This window comes from Triturus cristatus, chromosome 7, assembly GCF_964204655.1.
Source record: "Triturus cristatus chromosome 7, aTriCri1.1, whole genome shotgun sequence".
NCBI classification, from domain to species: Eukaryota; Metazoa; Chordata; class Amphibia; order Caudata; family Salamandridae; genus Triturus; species Triturus cristatus.
The window spans coordinates 942,328,546-942,347,442 of NC_140590.1; the positions used below are offsets into that span (position 1 = coordinate 942,328,546).

The following is an 18,897-nucleotide window of genomic DNA, read 5'->3' on the forward strand; positions in this document are numbered from 1 at the left end:
AAGAAATCAATAAATTGGCAAATCAGCTGTAAGTAAACATTTTAATATTTTTTTTTTAAACTTTATAAAACTTCCTAAATAAAATGGCAAGTAATAGTCCGTTAAAGAGGGCAAAATTTTAAAGCAAAATCCACCAGGTGTTTGCCTCAGGGTATGTGCTGGATAGTGGTGGGGGGCAAAATTACTATTCTAACTCTGCCGAGTGAATGCCTCAGGGAAGGTGCTAGACAGTGGTGGGGAGCAAAATTACTATTCTAACTCTGCCAAGTAATTGCCTCAGGGAAGGTGCTGGACAGTGGTGGGGGCTAAATTACTATTCTAACTCCACTAGGGGATTGACCCAGGGAAGGTACTGGACAGTGGTGGGGGGCAAAATTACTATTCTTATTCTGCCAAGTGATTGCCTCAGGGAAGGTGTTGGACAGTGGTGGGGGGCCAAATTACTATTCTTACATGTAAAGTTAATTTACATTTGCTTCTTTTAACAACATATTCACTTTAAAGTTGAACATATAATCAATAAACTTTTTATCAACGGTTTACTTATTCAGCAAAATCAACTAACCAAGAATAACCAAGAGCTGAACTTCAACCAAATCCCTCCAGCACCAACTGAAAAATCAAAAGGCATTTCACAGGTAAATTATTTGGAAACCCTCACGAAACAGCCAAAATGAACTAGCCCAATTCGCATATGTTTCCAAAAATAGAGTTAAAGAAAAATCACTTTAAAAACCAAATAACAAATTGCAAAAGCAAACAAACCAAAGATAATTTTCAAAAAAAGTCAGTGAATCTCATCTTTGTCTTTCAGACAAACCAAACAACAACCAGAACTGAGAAAAACAAAATCAACCTTATCACCAGCAAAAAGTCCAAAACTATAAAAAGGACGAGTGAATAAACAAGAAAAACCATGAAAATGTGAGTAAAATTACAAAAAAGACAATAAAAGAATAATATTATTTTTGCAGGACTCAACCTAAAAAAAAAACCACTAAGTCTTAGCATGCATAATATAAGACAAGCAGCATGTTATTTCAAAATTCAATGGGCAATCAATGAAAAATTAACCTACACTTTTTATTTCACGGGATGCAATCAATAAAAAGTGTCAACAATTTAACTTTTTTTATATATTTTTTTCGGATGAAAATCAAGATGCCAGCTGGAAGACATACCTGAAATCCAACAGAGGCAATATGTTATTAAAGTACAGTGGCTACGTTTATTGTAAGGAGAGATTAACTGAGCCCAGGTAACATTGGGGTACGTGCAATATTACTCAGCCCAATGCACAGGCAGAGCGATTCCTCTTGGTGACAGTGTTGAAAAGACTACATATCATAACCTCTCTGCCTCTGCAATGGAGACTGAGGTTAGAGAAAACATAAATCAAATGCAAGAACTTGCATTCACCTCCAATGAACCCTGTGGCTCGGATTTGAGTTAGGTATCCCAAAACATTCCTATGCCTGTAGCAAGTTGTATGCCCACAATCCCAAACAAACGCAGAATTATACAGCGTAAAAAACAGACACCCCAAACTTACTCTGATATTAACATTCCTCTTGAACTAACTGTAACTGTTACTAATGAAACCATTCTTTTGCATAACAAAAACCCTCAGAAAAGAATACTAATATTTAGCACAACCCGTAACCTCATGATATTAGAGACTAGTGGTAGTTGGATGATGGATGACACTTAAAATCTACACCCCATCCATTTACCCAAATATACAGTATTCACTCCTATGGCACTTTTAAATCTACACCCCGTCCATTCACCCAAATATACACTATTCGCTCCTACATTAATAACACAGTAGTACCTTTAGTGTACAGTTTATTCCCTGATAAGCAAACCTTAATGTACACTGAATTTATATCAGTTGTAAAAGCAAAAACCATGAACAAAAGTCTTAGAAAAGTGTTAATTGACTTTGAATTACCCATGATTAACACCATCACCAAAATGTATCCAGAAACCCAAATTCAAGGATGTTTTTCTAAACTTTTTACAGGCATATTGGAGAAAAATTAAAAAAACATCCTTAGTTGAGGATTACATATCAGACAATAAACTCCAATTCGAAAAAAAAACTAAAAGCCCTTTGCTTTGTCCCCCCAGACTGTGTAGATTAATACTACACATCTATTACTGAATCTGAATATTTTACCGCAAACAATGAAAAATTGTCACCCCTTTTAAATTATTTTGAAGACACAAGCATTGGCCATCTAAGCAGGTCAGGTCGCAGACAGATGCCACGATTTCATGTGGAGTGGTGGAACTGCTACACTATCTGCTTAGAGGGAGGAGCAAAAACAAAAAATGCCATAGAGAGATGGCAAAACTCCTTTAACAAATCTATTGGAAAGAATCACCGAAATATTTTGTAAATTTCGAAGAAGAAGCAAAGTTACTGAGAAATGAGAATAGAGCAATCATTTACTGTTAGTCTAAACCCATGAATGTCAAAAAGAACAAAAGAAATGTCCGAGTGACTATTGGGTCAAATTCAGCAATTTTTGTTGATAGTGCCTTCAGACTACCTAGACAATATTGCACACATCCTACATCTCTAATCTACACTAACTGTAATTAAAGCTTACTTGCCTGTTTTGAAAATCTTTTTGACAAATTCAATTGGCATTCTTAAAAAATCCATTTTAAATTTCAAATAAAAGTCGGGATTCCTAACTTAAGTTGTCACCTTTCATCGGCTCTTGGACTTAGGTAAAATCCCACAATTCACCAAGAGTCTTGTGCAGTCCGTAAATCCAGAAAAAGTAATCCAAAAACCATGTTGAAATCCAAAACTTTTGAAAAAAGACCACTGTTTAGCATAGCCATATTGTGAAGCTAAATTAGTGCTGCAAACAATACTGCGTTCAGCTAAAAAAAAACATCCCCCAAAAAATATCCCGAAAAAAAAAAAAGGAATCCATCAATGCAATCCTCAATTCCACAGTAATCGACCATAATGCAAAAGTCCATTCGGCAAATCTTTTAAAATGTCCAAAAAATCGATTCTGCCAACCATGCCATCTGTGTTCTTGAACCTTCCATCTAGACGAAAAAAACAAGACTACGCAATACATTTTTTATCAAAACCCGACACTTTAAAAATATTTTTAAAAGATTGCTTTCTTTACACTTTGAAGAAAAAAAATAAAGCCCTCTTTAAAACTAAAAATTCTTAAACCAAAAGTGCCAAGAAAGCAATCAACCCGACGTAAGCCTACAACTGCTACCTGCTTAGGAAATAAAATGTGGGTTAAAACATTCAAAACTTACAAAAAAACTACTATCCTAGTTCTAACTACCTTCTTCTGCTCTCCTTACAATAAACTAAGCCACGTACAAAGAATTAAAAAAATGTTTTAATTGCCTTACATGAGCGCAGCTCTTCCTTCCATTCAATCTTGATCAGGACGCTCCACCAACTGTAGAAAGTTACGTACAACCAACAACCTCATCTGTATTAGCAAAAATAAAAAAGGAATTTTTCTTCCATTGATTTCAATGGGAAACCGTGGGAAAACCTAGTTGAATGAAAACTGTCACCATAAGATCACACCTTACCTGGGATTCAGAGCAAACCTACCAGTAACCACTCTATGTAGACCTAGTCATTAAGAATTGAGAGCAGCATAGATGAATGGACATGATAGAGTTAGAAATAATACTAATGCAAATATAATGGACATGTGTACGTGATATATACAATGAGATAAACTGAGATTGTTAAAGGGTCCACCCGTAAGGATGACAGGGCGGGAAAGGGAGTATCTGTAAAAGGCAATAAAGTTTATTTGAAAAAAAATTGCCGACAGCATTATACACTGGCGATCCTAGTACCATCTACCCAACTAAAGAACAGAGGCTGCTCCAACTAAGGGAGAACTGGTAAGCCCCCATTGTGGTTAGTAGCTTAGAAACACCGTAAAGTACCTTTTTGCATGGATTGTAGCGGTTGATTTGGCAACAAACACTGCTCTGACTGCATGCCTTACACCAGCAACAATCTGCACTAGCACCAACGTGCTTTTTTATCTGTTAGTAATCCAACTTACATGAAGTTTTTCATTTTTACCTACACACACAATGGTTGTGGTGAGCCCCGCCTTCCCATAATCACAGGTGACCGCTGCTCCTCCCCCTGCAATGGAGGATGCAGAACCCGGCAACTCGGCGTCTCGTTAAGCCCCTGGTGAGAGAAGAGGGTACAAGAGAAGTCTGAAGGCTGACCGTTCTTTTTTGGCGTTGTGACAATCTGGCAATTGACTGGAGTCAGTGAGGCTTTGTGACGAGCTGACAAGCTGCTAATGGTGCTCCGCGGTGGCGGCAGTCGCGGCTGCACTTGATTGCTCTCGGCGGCTTCTGGACACTCTGCTGGTTTGAAAGACTGCACTCCGGCAGAGGGAACCCAGGAACCGGTGGTGCTGCCCTGTTGAAAGCTAGCTGTGGGCCGCAGAGGTGGATTATCGAGTGGACGTTGGGTGCTGATTATGGAAAATTGGTGACTTTTGGAACTAGGAATCCAGCTCTTATTTTAACGGATGACCTTTTCTCGCCTGGACTTGGTGGGATCACCGTGATGTACGAGCAGGGAGTGATGTCAAAGATGCATTGCCAAGATTTCTGAGGTGAGCCTGCTCTGTGACACTTGCGCTAGTTGTTTAAACCACCAGAGGGTGTGTCTCGGGACTCTGGGCTTTTGCTAAACTTTCATTGCAGGAGGCTGTCGGTGTCTAAAGCTACTATTGCATACCATCAAAGTTTAAACGCAAAATTGGACTGTTGCTTATTGATTGAGGCTCTACCTGGCAAGTAGGGTTCAGTATCCAAAAGGGAGAGATGGGTAAACATCCTAAACAGGCGAATGCCATCTCAAAAGTTGATTCCACGACAGGGCTCAAGACCAAAACGCGATTAACTCGGGCAAAAGCAGCTTCATTGGTGGCGGCGGCGGCACGAGTTAATACTCCTAAAAAATTTGAGTTAAATTCAAGTTGTAAGAGTTTCGAAGAAGAACTCCAAGAACTCCATGAACTCTGTCAAGTCGGGGTAGACCTCGTCCAACAGAGGGGAATAGATGGTCCACCCAGCATGGGAAAGGAACTATTCACTGAGCCTATTGTTAGTGGAAACAAAGATATGATGAGAAATCCTAAAGACTTTCTGCTATTCCCCAAAAAAGCCTCGCAGTCAGCCTTAGCTCCGGCTAAAACTACAGCAGACCCGATGCAACGGATAGAGGGAGGATTGGAAGGGGGTGTATCCATTAACTCCCCTCGGCAGACTTTACCTTTGCCACAGCAGACCCAGAAATCAGCATTAGAGCCGGCTTCCTCTGCAACCACCTCACAACCATAGAAGCTCAGTCAATTTTGGGTAAAACCATCTGAATCACCAACTCAGGCATCAGCATTGCCTTCAGTATCAGCCCTGTCACTTCTGGAGGGTCCAACAGTACTATCATTCAATGTACAGGCACCGCCTCAGCTTCAGTCTCAGGTGGACTGCCAGCCCGTTCTGGATGTTTCAGACCCGCTGGCCGGGACTAAGAAGTAAGATGGGAAGCCACTACAGAGCGACTCCCAGTCATTAACCGAAGAAGCTAGTACTCATCAAATGGACATAAACGCTATGCTGAATTTGATCCCGGATGAAATCAGAGAAATTAAGAAGTCTCAAGAATGTGAGATAGCCTCCCTCCATCGTCGTCTAGGAAAAATTGAAGAAGCCGTGGCCTGCTTCCTGGCCAGAATCCAAGAAGACGAGTCGAGGATTTCGGATCTGGAGGATCAAATAAACACAATGAGCCTGAAAGTAAAGGAGGCTGCAAAAGACAAATCCGCTTTGGAAAATAAACTCGAGGAGCTCGAAAATCATTCTCGACGTTCGAATTTACGCCACGTTGGAGTACTGGAGGGGAGCGAGGGCTCTCAAACTCTCCAATGGGTCGAGTCTTTTATCAAGCAGAAGGTCATGCCAGGGTTCTCGTGTGACCTCATTATTACTAGGGCGCATCGAGTTCCTTCACATCCCCTTCCTAATTCATCAATCCCACGCACAATTCTTGTGAACTTTGCGGATTATCAGATCAAAGAGAGGATCCAGAAGAATGCCATACAGCAGAATTTTTTTTGGAAACAAGGTCTCTAAATGACACATCTTCTCAGACATGTCAGTGGTAGCCGAACGTAGGCGGAAAGAATTAGGTAAACTCCTTTATCTTTTTGAAGCACAAGGGGCGCAGGCCTCAATACCTTAGCAATCAAAGCCCTGAGTAAAGGGAAATTTAATTTGTTCTCTTCAGTAGAAGAAGCCCAGGGCTTCCTGAAAGAGATCTCATCTTTAAATGATTTGGTGTTTAATTAAATGTTAAGGATTTCCAGGGTCGGGGGAGGAGCGGGAGTCACCTAGGGTGCGACAACAAGGCACGCCATCATGTATCGGGGAGGGTGAGATGTGGTTGATGGGGGTTTTCCACATTTCTGGGGGGAAGGGCCATGGGGGGAGCAACGGGGGGTTACATAGCAGTAAAAAGAGCTGTGGCAAAGAGAACAAAGAGAGGAGAAAACAGGATTTTGCATCTGATCAAACATCATGGCTATTTAAGCAATAGACATGGCTAGTAAATGTAGTATCCTGTCAGTAAACGTGAATGGTATCCTTAACAAACAGAAATATGGTGGGCTTATATGATGGCTGGCCTCCTTTACCACCCAAGTTCTTTTTCTCCAAGAAACACATCTCAAGTCAAACTCACCTAAGCTCTCTTTGCTGAGAACATTTTTTGAAGCCTTTCTTGCATCAGCTGGGTTAGCAGTGAAAGGTGTAGCCATTTATTTTTACAGAAATATGTCTTGGGAATTTTCGCAAGTTCGGAGAGGTCCCCAGGGAAGATGGCTAAGGGTAATGGCGAAATTAAGTGGGAGAATTTTGAACTTTGTCAACTACTATGGTCCGATTATGGATGACTCTTCTGTGTTGGCAAAAATCAACGAGCTGTTAAGGGGAGCCCCTGGTCAGATCATTATTGGGGGGAATTTTTATAATATCCAGGACCTAAAAAACAACACCTCTAATAAAAATAAAAAAAAAAAGGAAACCAAACACAAAAAGAGTTTTTGAGGTTATAATGCATGACTATCAGCTGATGGATTCATGGTGTGATGCCAACCCGGCTACAAGAAGTTATACATGCCATTCTCAAGAATACCAGACGGCATCCCGTATCGATAAAGGCAGATATCGGGCTAATTCCTTCTCTGACCACTCATATATTAAAGCTCGACCTAGAATTTGATAGGGGAGGAGGGAGAGAGCCGGGTGGCAGGTGGATCGTCTTCTTCAAGATCAACAATGGGTCGAAGATTTAAGAGTATGGATTCTTGAATATTTTAGGCTTAATGAGGGGACGGCAGAACCCTGCTCAGTATGGGGGGGTTCAAGGCTGCTGTGCGCGGACAAGTTATCTCCTACTCGGCCGCTCAGTCAAAAACATGACGGGCTAAAATAGCAGAACTCCAGCAGGCCATGGAATGTGCACAAGACCCATGAAATGCGTCTCAATGACATCAGTTTGCAAATGCCAAAAAGGCGTGGAGGGAATTCTTTTTATTAGAAGAAATTAGCAGCTCCTGAATTTACCAACAATATGAAGAAAGCCAAATGGTAGGCAAATTGTTAGCCGGCTCCACTAAAACTAGACAGGAAAGCGGCTTTAATCTCAGAGGTGGTTGATGCTAAGACCGGATCCGTAGTGTCAAGTAGGGATGAGATTGCTCTGGCTTTGATGGAGCACTACCAACAATACAATGGAATATCCAGTTGGGCAAGGTGCCATACAGAATTATATTGATTGGCATAAATCTCCCGAAACTGTCTAACTTCCTTGTGGAACAGTTAAAACTGGATATATCAAGTGCTGAAATTCTGGCAGCCCTAAAATCAACTGCTAGAGCTAAAGCCTGTGGAGATGATGGACTGCACATACAATTTTATAAGGTATTTGCAAAGGAGTTGACCCCGCCCTTGACCAAGCTCTTCAATCATATCACAAATAGTGGTGCGGTGCCCTCGCCTTTTAAAGAGGCTATTGTTGTCAGCTGTGTGAAAAAGGACAAGAATCCAAAGGATGTCAATGCCTATAGACCCATTAGCCTCCTTAACGCTGATTATACGATCTTAATGAAGACTTGGGCGCAGTGTTTTACACCAGTTGCACAGGAAATAATCCATAAGGATCAGTCAGGGTTTATAGCAAGGAGATCAATGTCATCAAATACTGCATTTTTAATACAAGCTCTCGATTACTGTAAAACGTAGTCAACCCTGGCTTGTATCATGATGGTCGACGGCGAAAAGGTGTTCGACCTGGTAAATTGGAATACCCTTTTATCTGATCTCGGCAGGTTCGGAATTCCTCCTTCGGTTATTGAAATGCTCTGGAACCTTTATCAGGGGGCTCAGGCTCAGGTAGTAATAAATTCAAATCGTGTGGGCACAGTAAAAATAAAACGGGGGGCAAGACAAGGGTGTCCACTTTCCCCTTTACTATTCATGTTTTTTTTTTTAACAATTAGTCATCCAAATTCGAGAAAATGCTGCAATTAACGCTCCAATTCAGGGTATGTCCAAACTAAAGTTATTTGCGGACAATATTGTCTTATATCTTAGTCCTGATAGCCAGAATTTGGACCAGGCCATAATAGAATTCAGCAAATTTGAATCAAGTGGGTGCTTTAAAATAAACCATAACAAAACAGAAATTCTTGTTTTGAATTCTGATATGAATTTTCTTCCAGTCAATCTTAAGCACCAAGCCGCCAAGCCTGACCCAATACGTTATTTGGGGATCTACATTTCTGATCAACATCATCAGCTATACAAGCTGAATTACATAGCAATGCAGGGTAAAATTAAGAAACATCTGGATAATTGGCTGCTATTACCTAGGAATAGTATCCCTCATCAAAATGTCCATACTTCCTTTACTTGTTTTTCTTTTCATAAATATACCTATTAAAATCAATATTAGTTATTTAGCATGGCGGGTGGTTTGCCCGCCAAAACATCCCTCCTGACGGACTGTTACCCCCTGCCACATTAGTATGGCGGGGAGTACCTCGGCAGACGGAAAGACCGTCCTCCGCTTTTCCGCCAGTAGGCAATCGTCACGATTGCCTACCTGGCGGAGAAGGCCCACAATGCAGGCACCGCCATCCATATTAGGATGTTGGCGGTTTCATGCCTTTCCATGTTGGAGACTCTGCCATTGAAAGGCATGTGGGAATCACTTTGGGGGCCCGTTGTGGGCCACCGGGGGTGGGGGGCTGCACTTGGGGGTACCCATGGTATCCCCCTACATTGGCATACACAAGGTGGCAGGCACCGGGCGGTGCCTGTCACGTTGTGCATGCCAATGCACAACATGCATTTACAACATCGTGGCGGGTGCTGCTCACAGCACTGCCTGCTACAATGCTGTATATGCGGGATGCGACCGCCATGGTGGCGGTCGCATCCTAATTGGTGGTGCGGGACCGCCGCACCACTGAGGACCAGTCCCAGCACCGCTAGGGTTACGGGCAGACTGAAGTCCGCCCGCCATCCTAATGGACCCCTTTGTCTGGGGGAAGAAGACATCAAGGGTAAAGCTATCCTCATTACAATTAGCCATGAACCAGGGTGGATTGGCCTTACCGCATGTGCGTACTTAGTTACTATGAAGCAGCCTTTTTAGATTTAACAGCTCGTTTATTGGTTTCAAATGGTTTAAAAGACAATATTTTGGGGGATAAAATGGTGCAGGAAGCCGGCACTCAGATCCCAATATTTTTTAAATCATCCAAACTTCCCAAAAGGACGAGATATAAGACTTTGAAAGATTATTCTATCAGACTTCAATCCTTTTTTAAACATGCTGGTTCTTCCGAGTTCCATTATTTAAAATTAGGAGAATGCAAAAACCTTGGCCTCCAAATTCAATCTAGCCATCCTAGAAACTGGAAGGACTGTGGGTTAGAAGAGATAGGATATTTCTCAATTCGGAACAGAGTAATCACCTGGCAAGAGGTGCAGATGAGGAGTAGGGACCGGAGGGAGACAGTTTTTTCCCAAATATTTACAGATCTTATATTTTCTTACTAGACAAAATTTCTCTTTTAGCACGCATGCTAAGCTGGTGTGCCCTTTTGGAGCAAAGCTAAGAGGGGTGGGGAACTGGTATCGTCTATTGTGCAATAACAGTCAGCGTCGGTTGAGAAACATCTAGAAAGGGTAACCCGGGAAACTCAATGTATCCTCTCCAGTCAAGAATGGCAAGTCATATGCCTGTTAGGGAGCAAGAACTTGAGAGCAGCGAATTTTAAAATAATGGCCTTTTTGTCCTGGGGGCTGGCATACTTTACACCCAAAGCACTCAATAAAAAATACCCAGAAGTTGAAAATAGATGCGTCCACTGCCAGGCAGAAGGTGAAGGGGCCTGGCTACATAGTTTTTTAAAGTGTCCTAGATTATGGCCTTTCTGTGGTGAGTTTTTTTCGGCTTTAAATTGGGCAATTAAGAAGAGAGTTCAGCTAGAGGCCGAGGTTGCCCTTTTCGGAATCAGTAAATGTAGGGCATATCTGACAAAAGCAGAGGAGTCTTTTCTATCCATCTCCTCCCTGTTTGCCTGCTCTTTAATTCTCCAGAATTGGAGGTCAGTTGAAGCACCCACTTACGAGAAGTGGTTAAACAAAATGAAACGGACAAGGGCTTTTGAGAAATCCTATGCGAGGCGGGTGGGTGCTTCCAAAAAGTTCAATGAAACCTGGAAGTATTTAAGGAATTTGGAAAATCAGACAGATTAGCAGTCTCATCCTGACAACTAAGGACCTTCTGAATTTTACAGTTGGCGGAATCGGGGTTACATGTTCTGGGGTCCGGAGGTTAGCTCACTGGCAGTTTCCGCACTTTAGCATTCTGGCACTTTAGCACTCTAGCACCTTAATACTCTAGCACACAAAGATCCTTTATTATTATTATCATTGTGAAAATGGGTACGCTCTCAAACTTCTGATGAAATATGTTCCAAACAAAAGCACAGGTGCACCACATAACAAAATGTAATCAATAAGGATAGATATAAAGTTCATTTCCAGAGCAGAAAGTTCTTCAATTTTTTTCTTTTTATTCCAAGACGCGTTTCGTCCTAGTGCAGGACTTCTTCAGGGCACTAGATGAAGGTGGAGTCAAATACTTCCATGCACTGCAAGAACATCGGAGTCTCTGCTAGTAATCTGTTTCCCTTCTGGTACGTTATTGTATAAAAAGTTTTGGAGCCGTCTGTATAGAGGCCACGACCAAAAGATAACTACACGGCACGTTCCACAATGAGGAATTCCAAAAGACGCCAGGTTGTGTTGCGATGGATTGCAGACAATATCCTATAAGCATATATCGTCAAAGTGTGACGCGAAGGTCTAGAAAGCAGAGGATAGAGCGAAATGACACCACATGATAAGGGGTAGAACTATGCAATAACAAGCACAACTAGACCTATAACGCGTCCAAGTACAGTGGACGTGCCAGCGCCCAAGGACTTTTAGATCGCAAATCAATTAGGCAGAAAAACTGCGACCTGGAGCAAAGCGGTCTCTCGCGTCTCTCCGGGTAGGCGACAGCTGCTCCAAAATTAAATTATGTTATGTGGTGCGCCTGTGCTTTTGTTTGAAATTGTTAGGTTCCTGATGGAACAAGCACTGTGACGGTGGGTGCTATTCGGTGTGCACACAGACCCCTGGAAGTATAGAAGGCAAAATACTGTTGGAGTGACATTAGGTTCGGTGCTGGCAGCTAGAGGGTCCCACTGTTAGGTCTCATTGTTTATGCATTTCTGATGAAATATTCTTCATCACTGACTTTACGCTTTTAACGTATTGATTTTATCCTTATTTGATATACGCTGATCTAATGATGTGCCCTGTTATGTATTTCCATTGTGATTGCTATGTTCTTGATGCTCTGCTCAATAAAAAATGTTTAAAAAAAGTTTTTAATGCTTAAGGACACTATAAATGTGCACCTTATAGAATATCATGTTCCTACGGTTTTAATTGAAGCTTCTGTATTGTAATGGTTTTTAGTAACTCTGCAAATGAAATAAATTCTGTCTGAATTCTGTCTAGAAAAAAATATGTTGGAGTACAGTACAGTTGGTTTGTGGATTTTTTTAAATATTAAAAAATTACAATTATTTTTATATTTTTTTAACATTTAAATTGACTGTCTTATTTTTTCAAATAAATAAACTTTAAAAAAATGCACTTTGAGTTGTCTTCATTATTTTAGTAATCGTAATTAATTAACTACATTTACTCTGACTTAAACATATTAATAAGTAGTTTATGAACTGTTTCATTTCTTTTAATTCTTTAAATATTATATTAAAAATGTATTAGAAATTAATACCCATGTATTAAAATTATTACCTGGGTATTAATACACTCCCTTACCCATAACCCCTGATTCCCTGGAATCCCGTCCTAGAGGATGAGTGTCAATCCCTTCTATTTGTTTATTTTTTTAAATATATGAGAAATTACTTTTTTTTAAATTCTATCCGGCAAAATTAATACTCAGGTATTAATATAAATACCTGGATATGAGCACACTGCCCTACCCAAACCCCCTGTTTATCTTTCATCCCATCCCAGGGGTTGGTTGTCAAACCCACTTCAAAAATAATTTAAATGTTTTTTAAATCCCTGGGTATTATTACACTCCCCCACCCATAACCCCTGATACCCAAACATCCTGTCCCAGGGGACAAGTGTCAAACCTTTTTTTTCTTTTAATTTATAAAAAAAGTTCACATGTTCACATTTAAAAAAAAACAGTTTTCAGTAAAATGTAATGCTGAAGTATTGAAATTAAAACTGGAGTATTAATACACTAACCCACCCAAAACCCCTGTTTCCCTAGCATCCCGTTCCAGAAGATGGGTGTCAATCCCTCTTAAAATGAAATTAAAATATTTTTAATAAGAAATATATTTTTTAACTCAAATATTTTAAAAAATTAATACACATGTATTCAAATTAATACCTGGGTATTAAAACACCACGCAACCCAAAAATTAAATGCTGAACAAAATAATATTTATAAAAATAGAAAACGTACCTTCAAATGCATTGTAATGGAATGCGTTGTAATGGCACTCATGATGTAATGCCTGCATTGTAAAGGCATTACAGTGTAATGTCTGCGTTGTAATACCTTGCGCCCCATACACTGGAGTGGCGTAGAGTGGAGTAGCATACAATGGAATAGCATGCAGTGGAGTTTTTATGGAGTGGAGTGGCATACACTGGAATAGCATAGAGTTGAGTGGGGTACAGTGTAATGGTGTAGAGTGGAATAGTGTATAGTGCAATAGCATTCAGTGGAGTAGCACAGTCTGTAGTGGCATTGAGTGGAGGTGCATACAGTGTAAGAGCATAGAGTGTAATGAGGGACAGTGGAAAGGTGTACAGTGGAGATGTATAGAGTGGCATAAGTGGAATAGCATATTGCGGAGTGGCATATAGTGGCTTGTCGTTCAGTGGAGTGGCATACACTTGAGTGGCATGTACTGGAATGCCATAGATTGAAGTGGTGTACAGTGTCATTGCGACAGTGAAGTGGTGTATGGATGTATGTGAAATTTAGCTGCTATGTAGATTATGGTGTGCAGAGTAATACAAAACAGCAAATTGAGCTGTCTGTGTTTCTCCAGATTTATTCATCAACACAGGGCCACGTACGGTCGCCTAGCGTTGCTTTGTAAATCTGACTTAAGTATTGCGTAGTCCACCAGGCATGATGCAAAGGTAAGTATTACAATAATATAGCTAGGCCTTAGTTCTGTTTTGTGGCACACTGCACAGTTGTAACTTTGCAGCATACCATGGCACATGACAATGACAAACCAGTAAATAATTGGATAATGGCTGTTTTTAGCAAATAAAAAGGGAGCCATATTGTTATACTATGCTTTAGCTATTTTCTGTATTAGGGCCTTAGATATAGGTAAGTAGGTTTTACTGTAGTTTTATATCCATTACTACTTCATTAAAGTGGTAATAGGTAGGGAAATGAATTAAATTTTTTACATATTTTTAAATAAGTTCATGGAGTACTGCACAAGTACCTAGTGATTACTGTATTTTTTTTTTTTTAATTCAAGTTGTGCGGTCAATATTTTTAAATACGTTTATGGAGTACTGTGGTAATACTTAGTGCCATATTATTTAGGATTTTTTTCAAACATTTTTGTTTAAGTTCTAAGGTACTTGTGTGGTATTATTTAAGTATTTCCACTGTACTCCATACACTTTTATTCACAGAATTAAATATGTTCACAATTTCAAATTCACTATACTACACTATTTTATTGAAATATAGTTTATTACAGTGTTTTTTCAATTTTTGTGAGATTTTTTTCAATGGAAGTATTCTGGTACATCCCAAATAGTATGGCGGTACTCAGTAACTTTTTAAAAATTATATAGAAACTTATAATTATTTTTCCATGCCTATTACCACTCACTAAAGTGGTAGTGGGGAAAAATATAAAACCTAATACCTACCTATATCTAAGCCCTAAGCCAGAACACTGGCAAAGTGGCCTTAAATCAACATGGCTGCCTTAACCTTTTGTAAAGGCAGTAATTATCCAATCAGATAATTACTTGTCATCGCCATGTACAGCAGAAGTTTCATGAAATTTCACAAATGTACGATATCACTAAGTTTAAATGCCTTATAACTTAAAAAAATACATACCCTACTTCCAGGCAGTGCTCAAAAAGGATAATCTCTTCATCATAATGTATTATCCTGCCAATTTGTATGTAAAACCTTTCAGCAATTTTTTGCACTGCACCAAATACAATAGCGCTTTGTTTGGAAAACACATTTTGGGACCCCCTTTTATCATTGCACCCCTTAACAATTCACCACAATAATGTACATCACCACAAAATGTAGAAAATGCAATAGGTCTGGAAAGCTTAGTGATGATTCGTCAAATGGGTGGAAAGTTATTAGGGAGCAAAAATCCGAGGAATTCCTATCATTGGGAATCAGAACTATAACTACAGAATGGCAAACCTGATTTATTGCGATTTCTTTCTTTTTATCTATTGTATTTGTGATGTATTTATTTATTGGTGTCTTTTACTCTTTTAGAAACTTAACATATGCAGTCTAGTTTATTTTTTGGGCTTCCTTGCTACTTTTGATAGGATTGTGCTACCTATGACACAAAAAATTAACGAAAGTCAATCATAAAAATTGACATTTTTTGTCTTTCTTTCTTCTGGTTAATTATCATGTACTCCATATAGTAAGTTCTGTAGCTCACTGCCAGGACATTTTTCTATTCAAGGAGTGCATGAAGACAGTGGTTTTTGATTGGCTCGTTGGGCACAGTTTTAATTTGTGAGCCAGAAAGCAAGCAAAGAAAATGTATGTAAATTTAGATTTATTCTATTTGTTATTTATTTATTGGTTTCCATTAGGATGAGACCATAAATGGCTCTTTCAGTTGTTCATGTAGTAAATCTGAAACTTTACATATGCAGTCTAGTTGCTTTTTTGACCTTCCTTCCCACTTTTAGTCGTATTGTGCTGTAGCAATATCACTAAATTTTTACCTCTACAATTTTGTATCCACTTAGTAAGATCACTTGCAATAGCAAAAAGGATCACATTCATAATCAAAAGTACATTGCTGTGAAATTTCATTGCAGTCTGTTCAGTCGTTTTGCCGCTGTGGCCAATACCAAAAGTCTATGTTAACTGCATTGGGTTCAAAACCTGTTTTCAGACTCCCCTTTTTCTTTGCATCCCCTTGACCAAACACAATGAAACTTCCCATCCTATGCAAATGTAATGGGGGCAAGAGGTAACAGAAAGTTTCTCATAGATACATCAAATGGGTACAACGTTCTTAAACTCCAAGATATTCCTATGTCTGGTAACCCTAACTATAATTACAGAGTGGCTACAGCTACCACCACTCTGTAATATGTACACATAATATATAACTATATATATATTCACTGAAAAAAACAAAGGTTTCAGGGGTGTAATAGTTAGGAATTGGCATTTAAAAAACCTTAGAAATTCACTGAAAAAACCATAGGTTTCAGGGGTGTTATAGTTAGCTGGACATTTCCCTCGAACAAAACCCTAGAAATTCCCCTGTTGTAGTTAGTTCAGCTAACTATAACTCGCGCCCCCGCAATGCACTGCTGATGATGTCACATATTGCATCACTCATGACATGGTCAGTGACATCACTGATGACATCACTGATGACATCTCAAATGACATCACTGATGACATCACTGATGACATCATCCAGTGACTGTGCGTTTCTGTAAAGTTTAAATATGTTTTATATATTTATAGTGAAAGGCCTGTGGAAGAATGAGTGGCTGTACAAGTGTGTGAATGGATGATTTTCTAGGTGCGTAACTGACTCTATAAGTGAGTCATTTAATGTATCTTACTGCAGACTAGTGACTAAACTGTGTGAATGTCTGTATGTGTCTGTCTGTTGCTGTATAAGTTGCTGCATGGTTTTGTAAATAGCTATATGAGTGTCCATATGGGTTATTGATTGGTTGTCTGAGTATCTGTATGGGTGCCTGAGTGTTTGTGTGGGTAGGGTGTGTGTGACTCTGTGCATAGATGTGTGAGTGGGTGATTCTATGGGTGCATGGTTTTAAGAGTGCATCTGTGATGAACTGTATGGTTGAGTGAGTGTATGTATGGGTGTGTTAGGGAATTGAATGTATATCTCAGTGGTACATGTGTGACTAACTACATATGTGAAAGGCAGTATATATGCGTCTAAGAGTATATTAAAGGGGTATATGTGAGAGTGTGTGATTGTGAGAGTGGCTGTATGGATGAGTGTGTGCTACGTGAAGCAGCGCGTAGTGTGCCCAAATCTTGCGAGAAATGCGCATGCGCGGGCGTCCCCGCATGCGCATTTGTCAGAAGAAGTTGGAAACCAGGAAGAGGGAGCCCCGGAGACGCCGCGCTTCGGGTAAGTGTCTTTACTTTTATTTAATTTACAATTAGGGTATGTTTTAAAAGGAGGGCGGACGGGAGGTGGGTGGTGGGTGGCAGGCAGCTACGCTTCGCCCTGGCGTGTGCGTAGCGCTGCCTGCTTCGCCTACTTCGAAAACTGCGAAGCAGGTAGCGCTACGTACACTACGTGGGCGAAGCATAGTGTCACGCCCAGGGTTAGTTTTTTCAGTGAATGTCTAAGGTTTTTTAAATGCCAATTCCTAACTATAACACCCCTGAAACCTTTGATTTCTCAGTGAATTTCAAAGGTTTTTTAAATGCCTATTCCTAACTATAACGTGCATGAAACCTATGGTTTTTTCAGTGAATTTCAAAGGTTTTTTAAATGCTAATTTCTATCTGTAACTTATCTCTGAAGATATCATGTTTAATGATTTTGATTGGATTTGTATATTTTTCAAATTCAGTGTGTCAATTTCATTAATTACATTTTTTTTAAAATACATTTTTATCACCATTTTTTAAACTTATTTTTTCAATTAATTCTTTTAAAAATTAAAAAATATTATTTGAACTTAATGGGTTTTTCAAACATATTTTTTTATATTTTTCAAAATATTTTTTAACTATATGTTCAAAACTTTATTTTATATATTTTTTTCAATGTTTTTGGATCCGTGCACCCTATGCGCACCGTTCTCGATCCCTACGTGATAGCGTCCGCGCATGGTATGCGTCGGGTACTTGGTTAGTGCGTGATTCCAATGCGACCGGTACGCGACTCCCAGCCTATACGTGACACGTTCGATGTACGTAATGCGACGTTTACATGCTATCGCGATGCGTCATCTGTGTATATGACGCGGTAGGTGCGCGGATCCCGCGAAGTATTTAACATTTAAAAAAACATATTTATGTATTTCATGTGAATATTAATTGAACACAAACTCTAAACTAGTCTTAAAAGTAATATATTTTTACATCTAATCCTATAATTTCTTTTTATTCAATTTCGCGGATGCGCGCTGGGTGCGTGCTGCGTAAGCGCAGGGTGCGCGGATCCCATGTGACCTGCAAAAAAAGAGATTTGATTGGTTCATTACACTTCCTCTTCTAACTATTGAAAGACCCCACCCATTTCAATCATTCTTCTTTGACCTTGTTTAGAGGACCATCTCTTTGGAGAGAAGAAGATTTTTTAGACTAAGTTTACACTAACTTTTTTCAACCAAAAATGGCTTCAGGGCAGCAGGCATCACCTGCATCTCCTCATATTTCTAAGGATGAATTTTTGGAGGAGGCACCACACAAAGACCGTTTTTCTTCAGTGGTGTGGAAATTTTTTACTTTTCCAGAGGGGCAGAATAAGACCAATGCTTGGTCACGTGCAAGATTTGCAAAAGAGTCCTGTCGCGAGGGGATCCTAACAAGAAGTACTCATGCGGCACGGCAAGTATGATGAAGCACATGAGGGCCCTTCATCCAAACAATCTTGCATGAGAAGAGTGCCGACGGATGAGAAACACTCCTGCTCCTGCGCCTTCCACCTCATCGCAGCCGAGCACATCAAGAGTGAATCCATCAGCCCAAACCTTGGACATCCGTCCTCAATTTCAATTTTTTAAAGTGTTCTGCACTAAGTGCAATTCGACTTTGTGCTATGGTGAGCAGTCGATAGATCTGATCTGCCACCGGCAAGAAAGTCACATTTGCTATTTTTTTTTTATTGTTCCCTGAAGTTCATTGTTTGGTTTCTCCTGGGTTTTTTTTTCAGAAAAACCAAAAAAATCACAAAATTGTTAGAGAAACCA

At 39.8% G+C, this 18,897-nt stretch overlaps 1 protein-coding gene across 2 annotated transcripts in view; it reads left to right on the forward strand.

Moving 5' to 3' along the window:
* LOC146810887 (uncharacterized) overlaps nucleotides 1–18,897 on the forward strand; it is an 898,367-nt gene that overhangs the window by 669,252 nt on the left and 210,218 nt on the right. The window lies entirely within an intron of this gene.